Raw genomic sequence first — 8930 nt, forward strand, 5'->3', positions numbered from 1 at the left:
GTGAAATCTTCACTTTTGTTCTTACATACATCCTCCTTTATTGTTTTGAGATGACGGCCCCTGGTAACTGAGTGGTCAGCGCGACGGAATATCATACCTAACGGCCCGGGTTCGATTCCCGGCTGGGTCGGAACTGAGTGTTGTGTTGTTCTTATCATTTCATCCCCATCGACACGCAAGTCGCCAAAGTGGCGTCAACTCGAAAGACTTGCACCAGTCGAACGGCCTACCCGACGGGAGGCCCTAGCCACACGGCATTTCCATTTCCATTGTTTCAGATATTTCCTCTACCAGCCTGTAACGAGAGTGTTCATGATAGGACAGGCGTTCGCTTTTAGCATAATGTAGCGCATGGGGCTTGTTGTGCCCGTTTGTAACGACCTTTGTAATTAAAACTGTTTTTTGTCTGCGGCTGTTTTGCTATGGCACCGTAGTGCTGAGGTCATCGGTCCCTAGGCGTAATCTAACTTAAACTAATATACGTTAAGGACAACACACATATACACATGCCCGAGGGAGGACTCGAACCTCCGACGGGTGAAGCCGCGCGAACCGTGGCTAGTCGCCTCAGACCACATGGCTACCCCGCATGGCTTGCGGCTGTTAATGCAGTGTAAAACATTGTAATACGGTGTTGTGTAATTAAAATTTTAGCCTCTTGGCTTTGATCCCAGACACTCCCGAGATTAAATGTAATTTTGTCCTTTCGCTTGTGTTCACATTTGTTCTTGCACTGTATTTAAGTTGTTTCACATTTAATCATAGATACAAGGTGAATCGCCTAACACTTGTACCGCAAATATATCGGACATGGACGGCACTATCGATACACGGTTTTCTTTCAATTCAGTTGTAGGCAAGGGCACATATTTGTAGCATTTACTCAGATTTTGAGACGACAAGGAAAGTTCAGTTTTTAGCACCAGTTAAAATTTTTTAAATTGAGACGATTCCTATTGGCAGTAAAATCCTAAAATCAGCGTAAATGAGAACGACAGTGGAGTTTCTTACAGGAAGCTAGTGAATCTGGTTTACGAGATATTGTATTGTGCACATAGTAAAGAGCGTCAGCTGTTAGTGGCGTCCTATTGCTTAAATGTTAGGTACACCTATGTCTAACTGACACTCGTTTTATCTACAATATCGAACAACAGCTGTCTGTGTTTACAATGTTAAAACTACGATAACTCGTTAACTACTTGCACTACATCCTGTCTGGTTGTGGTACTGTCAATAGGCATTGTTTCATGGAAATATTTGTACTTTTTAAAATAAATTCACATCAAAGCCTCATATCACTCTATGTATGCGTTGCTTAGGCGGGCCCCTGCTTCACATTCCAGCTATGGAATCCGCGCGCGCCGGCCGCGGTGGCCGTGCGGTTCTAGGCGCTTCAGTCCGGAACCGCGAGACTGCTACGGTCGCAGGTTCGAATCCTGCCTCGGGCATGGATGTGTGTCATGTCCTTAGGTTAGTTAGGTTTAAGTAGTTCTAAGTTCTACGGGACTGATGACCTTAGATGTTAAGTCCCATTGTGCTCAGAGCCATTTGGAATCCACGTATCAATGGCGCCTTCCATCATCGATAGTTTTTCGGTGAAAACTTTACGTGATTCACCTTATGAAAGATAGGGACAGATTAATATTATTCAGAAATCCCAGTACAAGGAAGTATACTTGCAAAAGGGCTGGAGATACAATAAGATACCACCTACATTACGTCACGGTGAAACAATACTCCGAAAACAAATAATGTCACAATAGCAGTAATATACGCATGAGCATCTAAGATTTCTTTCTCCTTTAATGGCACATACAAATTCTTTGTGGATGGGACTATGTGTAAGATATATTAATAGTCTAACTTAAACAGTTAGTGTTTTATACTTACGGAGTCTTCTGTGAGCGTATAATTCCTTCCAACAGGAAGTAATTGTCACTGCTTACTGCTTCAATGGGTAACTGCAACGCTAAGGAATTATGGAAGAGTATTTAATTACTTAGCTGTCAGTGTCACATTGACGCACAATGGAACTTACGATATTAAAAGAGATGGCACTTGCACAACTGTGCTGGTGATACATCAGCGACACACGCTTCTTCTGTAATTAATGACGTAAATAAAGACTTCCCACCATTAGTTAAATGAGAACGTCTCATAAGAAACTCGAAGAAAAATTCCACAGAGTAACGAGTTGACTAGCACAAATTTAATTGGTCAGGGAGTGGCGTATGTCTTGAAATTAACGTCTAAGATGTTTGTTATTATTTACTGTAGAGTAAGTAATGTAGTGGTACACAGGGAAACTACTAAAGTTGTTAGGTATCAGTCATGGGCATTTTCTTTGTACCGCTGAAATGTGACAATTTGTACCTTCGGTAGAGCTTATCATCAGTGGCATATATTCAATGAAGAGAAAGTAAGGACTGCTTACACAGCATTAAGTGGAAACAATATCCAGATAATACAAACAATAAAATTTGAAAACAGTCCTTACACAGATCGACATATGTGAGATGTATTTAAATAAAAATGAAAGTGCGCGATTCTACACGCTTATGTATATATATACAGGGTGCTCCATTGATAGTGACCGGGCCAAATATCTCACGAAATAAACATCAAACGAAAATACTACAAAGACCGAAACTCGTCTAGCATGAAGGGGGAAACCAGACGGCGCTATGGTTGGCCCGCTAGATGACGCTGCCATAGGTCAAACTGATATCAACTGCGATGTTTTTTTTTAAATTGGAACCACCATTTTTATTCCATATTCGTGTAGTACTTAAAGAAATATGAATGTTTTAGCTGGACCACTTTTTTCGCTTTGTGATTGATGGCGCTGTGATAGTCAAAAACGTACAAGTACGTGGTATCACGTAACATTCCGCCAGCGCGGACGGTATTTGCTTCGTGATACATTTCCCGTGTTAAAATGCACCGTTTACCAATTGCGGAAAAGGTCGATATCGTGTTGATGTATGGCTGTTGTGATCAAAATTCCCAACGGGCGTGTGCTATGTATACTGTTCGGTATCCCGGACGACATCATCCGAATGTGCGGACCGTTCGCCGGATAGTTACGTTATTTAAGGAAACAGGAAGTGTTCAGCCACATGTGAAACGTTAACCACGACCTGCAAGAAATGATGATGAACAGGCAGGTGTTTTAGCTGCTGTTGCGGCTAATTCGCACATCAGTAGCAGACAAATTGCCCGAGAATCGGGAATCTCAAAAACTTCGGTGTTGAGAATGCTACATCAACATTTCTTGCACCTGTACCATATTTCTGTGCACCAGGAATTACATGACGACAACTCTGAACGTCGTGTGCAGTTCTGCCACTGGGCACAAGAGAAATTACGGGACGATGGCAGACTTTTTGCAAGCTTTCTATTTAGCGACGAACCGTCATTCGCCAACAGCGGTAACGTAAACCGGCATAATATGCACTATTGGGCAACGGAAAATCCACGATGGCTGCGACAAGCGGAACATCAGCGACCTTGGAGGGCTAATGTATGGCGCGGAATTATGGAAGGAGGGATAATTGGCCCCTATTTTATCGATGGCAATTAAATGGTGCCATGTATGCTGATTTCCTACGTAATGTTCTACCGAAGTTACTACAAGATGCTTCACTGCATGACAGAATGGCGATGTACTTCCAACATGATGGATGTCCGGCACATAGCTCGCGTGCCGTTGAAGCGGTATTGAATAGCATATTTCATGACAGGTGGATTGGTCGTCGAAGCACCATACCATGGCCCGCATGTTCACCGGATCTGACGTCCCCGGATTTCTCTCTGTGGGGAAAGTTGAAGGATATTTGCCATCATGATCCACCGATAACGCCTGACAACATGCGTTAGCGCGTTGTCAACGCATGTGGGAATATTACGGAAGGCGAACTACTCGCTGTTGAGAGGAATGTCGTTACACGTGTTGCCAAATGCATTGAGGTTGGCGGACATCATTTTGAGCATTTATAGCATTTGGGAACAAGGTTTTAAATTGTAAGACATTTCCAGTGGCAGATGTGGACTCTGTCCACAATCTATTGGTTATGAACTGTAGATTAAAACTGAAGAAACTGCAAAAAGGCGGGAATTTAAGGAGATGGGAATTGGATAAACTGAAAGAACCGGAGGTTGTACAGAGTTTCATGGGGACCGTAAGGGAAAAATTGACAGGAATGGGGGAAAGAAATACAGTAGAAGAAGAATGGGTAGCTTAGAGGGATGAAGTGGTGAAGGCAGCAGAGGATCAAGTAGGTAAAAATACGAGAGCTAGTTGAAACCTTGGGTAACAGATGAAACATTGAATTTAATTGATGAAAGGAGAAAATATAAAAATGCAGTAAATGAAGCAGGCAAAAAGGAACACAAACGTCTCAAAAATGAGATCGACAGGAAGCGCAAAATGGCTAAGCTAGCATGGCTAGAGGACAAATGTAAGGATGTAGAGGCTTATCTCACTAGGGTTAAGATAGATACTGCCTACAGGAAAATTAAGGAGACCTTTGGAGAAAAGAGAACCACTTGTATGAATATCAAGAGCTCAGATGGAAACCCAGTTCTAAGCAAAGAAGGGAAGGCAGAAAGGTGGAAGGAGTATATAGAGGGTCTATACAAGGGCGATGTTCTTGAGGACAATATTATGGAAATGGAAGAGGATGTAGATGAAAATGAAGTGGGAGATATGATACTGCGTGAAGAGTTTGACAGAGCACTGAAAGACCTGAGTCGCAACAAAGCTCCGGGAGTAGACAACATTCCGTTAGAACTACTGACGGCCTTGGGAGAGCCAGTCCTGACAAAACTCTACCATCTGGTGAGCAAGATGTATGAGACAGGCGAAATACCTTCGGACTTCAAGAAGAATATAATAATTCCAATCCCTAAGAAAGCAGGTGTTGACAGATGTGAAAATTACCGAACTATCAGTTTAATAAGTCACAGATGCAAAATACTAACACGAATTCTTTACAGACGAATGTAAAAACTAGTAGAAGCCGACCTCGGGGAAGATCAGTTTGGATTCCGCAGAAATATTGGAACTCGTGAGGCAATACTGACCCTACGACTTATCTTAGAAGCTAGATTAAGGAAAGGCAAACCTACATTCCTAGCATTTGTAGACTCAGAGAAAGCTTTTGACATTGTTGACTGGAATACTCTCTTTCAAATCCTGAAGGTGGCAGGGGTAAAATACAGGGAGCGAAAAGCTATATAGAATGTGTACAGAAACCAGATGGCAGTTGTAAGAGTCGAGGGACATCAAAAGGAAGCTGTGGTTGGGAAGGGAGTGAGACATGGTTGTAGCCTCTCCCCGATGTTGTTCAATCTGTATATTGAGCAAGCAGTAAAGGAAACAAAAGAAAAATTCGAAGCAGGTATTAAAATCCATGGAGAAGAAATAAAAGCTTTAAGGTTCGCCGATGACATTGTATCTCTGTCAGAGACAGCAAAGGACTTGGAAGAGCTGTTGAACGGAATGGATAGTGTCTTGAAAGGAGGATATAAGATGAACATCAACAAAAGCAAAACAAGGATAGTGGAATGTAGTCGAATTAAGTTAGGATATGAGACACTTAAAGCAGTAAAGGTGTTTTGCTATTTGGGGAGCAAAATAACTGATGATGGTCGAAGTAGAGAGGATATAAAATGTAGACTGGCAATGGCAAGGAAAGCATTTCTGAAGAAGAGAAATTTGTTAACATCGAGTATAGGTTTAAGTGTCAGGAAGTCGTTTCTGAAAGTATTTTTATGGAGCGTAGCCATGTATGGAAGTGAAACATGGTCGATAAATAGTTTAGACAAGAAGAGAATAGAAGCTTTCGAAATGTGGTGCTACAGAAGAATGCTGAAGATTAGATGGGTAGATCACATAACTAATGAGGAAGTATTGAATAGGATTGGGGGGAAGAGAAGTTTGTGGCACAACGTGACTAGAAGAAGGGATCGGTTGGTAGGACATGTTCTGAGGCATCAAGGGAACACCAGTTTAGTATTGGAGGGCAGCGTGGAGGGTAAAAATCGTAGAGGGAGACCAAGAGATGAATACACTAAGCAGATGCAGAAGGATGTAGGTTGCAGTAGGTTGTGGGAGATGAAGAAGCTTGCTCTGGATGGAGTAGCATGGAGAGCTGCATCAAACCAGTCTCAGGACTGAAGACCACAACAACAACAACATTGCATTAATGTGGTATTTACAGGTAATCATGCTGCATCAGCATGCGTTCTCAGAAATGATAATTTCACAAAGGTATATGTATCACATTGGAACAACCGAAATAAAATGTTCAAACATACCTGAGTTCTGTATTTTAATTTAAAAAACCTACCTGTTACCAACTGTTGTCTAAAATTGTGAGCCATATGTTTGTGGCTATTAAAGCGCCATCTGTCACAAGCCGAAATAAGTGGTCCAACTAAAACATTCGTATTTCTTTACGTACTACATGAATATGTAATAAATAATAGGGGTTCCTATTTAAAAAACGCAGTTGATATCCGTTTGACCTATGGCAGCGCCATCTAGCGGGCCAACCATGGTGCCATCTTGTTTCCCCCTGCAAGCTAGACAAGTTTCGTCTTTGTAGTTTGTTCGTTTCATGCTTATTTCGTGAGATATTTTGACCGGTCACGATCAATGGACCACCCTGCGTATACGAGGGACTAACCATAATGGTGATAGATAGTTGTATGTTATCTCAACAATTTTAACGTTTTAAACAAGCATCACATTGGTATGCTCCTGTTGGCGGGAAGATAAGCAACCAGGCCTGTTGAGTGGGTATCTTACCGCTGAGCGGCGAAATTGTGGAAATCCAAGCAGGGGGGAGTCACAGTGAATATTAGACTTTGCTGCACGAATTTCGCGTCCATAGTTTCCATAAGGCGAAGTACAAAATGCATCTCTTTAGATCTAAATTGTGTACCATAATCATAAACATAGCATACAGCATTTCACTACACAAATTTATAAGAGCCACGCGTGGCTGTCAGGATTCCCTAATATGAGTATATGAACAAACGCAACTGTATTAAACCCACACATGTTCTCAGTGAATGTGATGAAGAGCTTGAACATGATTTTGTACGTTCTCCTGTGTTTACAGGAATGTAATCACTTGACTGCTTCTGTTTGAAACTCATTCATTAAAATAAAATAAAGGAGAGAAGTGAATAGAAATTTGTCTCGGCTGTTCTGGATGAAGCAACTGATGCGTCCTCTGTACTTTGCTTACAGCTCTTAGTCGAGTCCATGAAAGAATTTCAACAATCATGAATATTCACACAGTTACAGTCTGAGAGACATTTGAATAGTTGGCAGTCTAGAGCCTTGGGAATTGCAGTGTTCATTCTGCGTTACCGCTCAGTGACGGAATTCATTGCTACTGCAAGATATGTCATAGATTAAAGAGTGCATAATGCTTCCCCTCATTTCATGTCACCGATAAGAACCTCCCCTCTGTCTGAGGAAGTAGAGAAACGACTGCCGAAAGCGCCTGCGACACAGTAGGGTTCAGTGTCTCTTTTGGTGAAAACCATATGTAATAGTCACTTTTTCAAGAATATAGTAAATCGAGATGAATTCGACGAAGAAGAATAGCCTACTACTCACGGATCTTAAATCTCGAAACCAGGTCTCAATGTGGATGTAGTTCTATGTACTTTTGTAGATAGTTTCCATCTCTCTGACACATTATCTGATATTTTAAACACCAGAGCATATGGGACTGGCTATGTGCGACAAAACTGATGTCCGAGAATCTTTGGAAACAAAACGTATTGGACATGCAGTGCCAAAATATCGACGAATCGTTAACTGAATCTCCAAGGAAAAATAACTGCTGTCGAAGGAAGTATGGAAGAATTTAACGTAAATTTTACACACTCGTGTTCCAATTATAAAGACTTTCTGTTATCCTTTGAATTTTTACACGTAAGCTTCTTTGACCATTACAAGTAACGTTACCCTTGACATGCATCACAATCACGAGAGACATATGGGTTTTTGTTTTCTCCTGTTTAAGATGATTTGTTGGATTTAATTGTGAAATTTGCTTGAGTCTAATCACTCATGCGAAAAACAGCTTGTCCTTTTCTCACTTGATATTTTGTGAACAATGGATGAAGGACGAGAGGCAGATTCCTTAGTCTTAGATTCCCGAAAACCTTTTGGCAAATCACCGCACTGCAGACTGTTGACGAAGGTACGAGCATACGGAAAGAAATCACATATACGAGTATATATGTGCCACGAAGAACACTTAATTAACAGAACCCAGTATGTCGTCCTCGATAGCGAGGGTTCGTCATAGACAATGGTATCGCCAGGAGTGCAATAGGGAAGTGTAACAAAACTGCTTCTATTCGCTATATACATAACGATCTAGCTGACACTGTGAGCAGCAGCCTCCGGCTCTTCGATGATAATGTTGATGTCTACGGGAAATTGTCGCCGTCGAGTGACTGTAGGAGGATACAAGATGACCCAGACAAAATTATCACTTAGTATTGTCAATGACAGCTAGCTTTAAACGTAGAAAAATAAAAGTATAGCGTGTTGTTGTTGTTGTTGTGGTCTTCAGTCCTGAGACTGGTTTGATGCTACTCTATCTTGTGCAAGCTTCTTCATCTCCCAGTACCTACTGCAACCTACATCCTTCTGAATCTGCTTAGTTTATTCATCTCTTGGTCTCCCTCTACGATTTTTACCCTCCACACTGCCTTCCAGTACTAAATTGGTGATCCCTTGATGACTCAAAACATGTCCTACCAACCGATCCCTTCTTCTAGTCAAGTTGTGCCACAAACTCCTCCACAATTCATTCGATACCTCCTCATTAGTTGTGTGATCTACCCATCTAATCTTCAGCATTCTTCTGTAGCATCACATTTCCAAAACTTCTATT

Source organism: Schistocerca piceifrons, unplaced genomic scaffold, assembly GCF_021461385.2.
Source record: "Schistocerca piceifrons isolate TAMUIC-IGC-003096 unplaced genomic scaffold, iqSchPice1.1 HiC_scaffold_2357, whole genome shotgun sequence".
Taxonomy (NCBI): Eukaryota; Metazoa; Arthropoda; class Insecta; order Orthoptera; family Acrididae; genus Schistocerca; species Schistocerca piceifrons.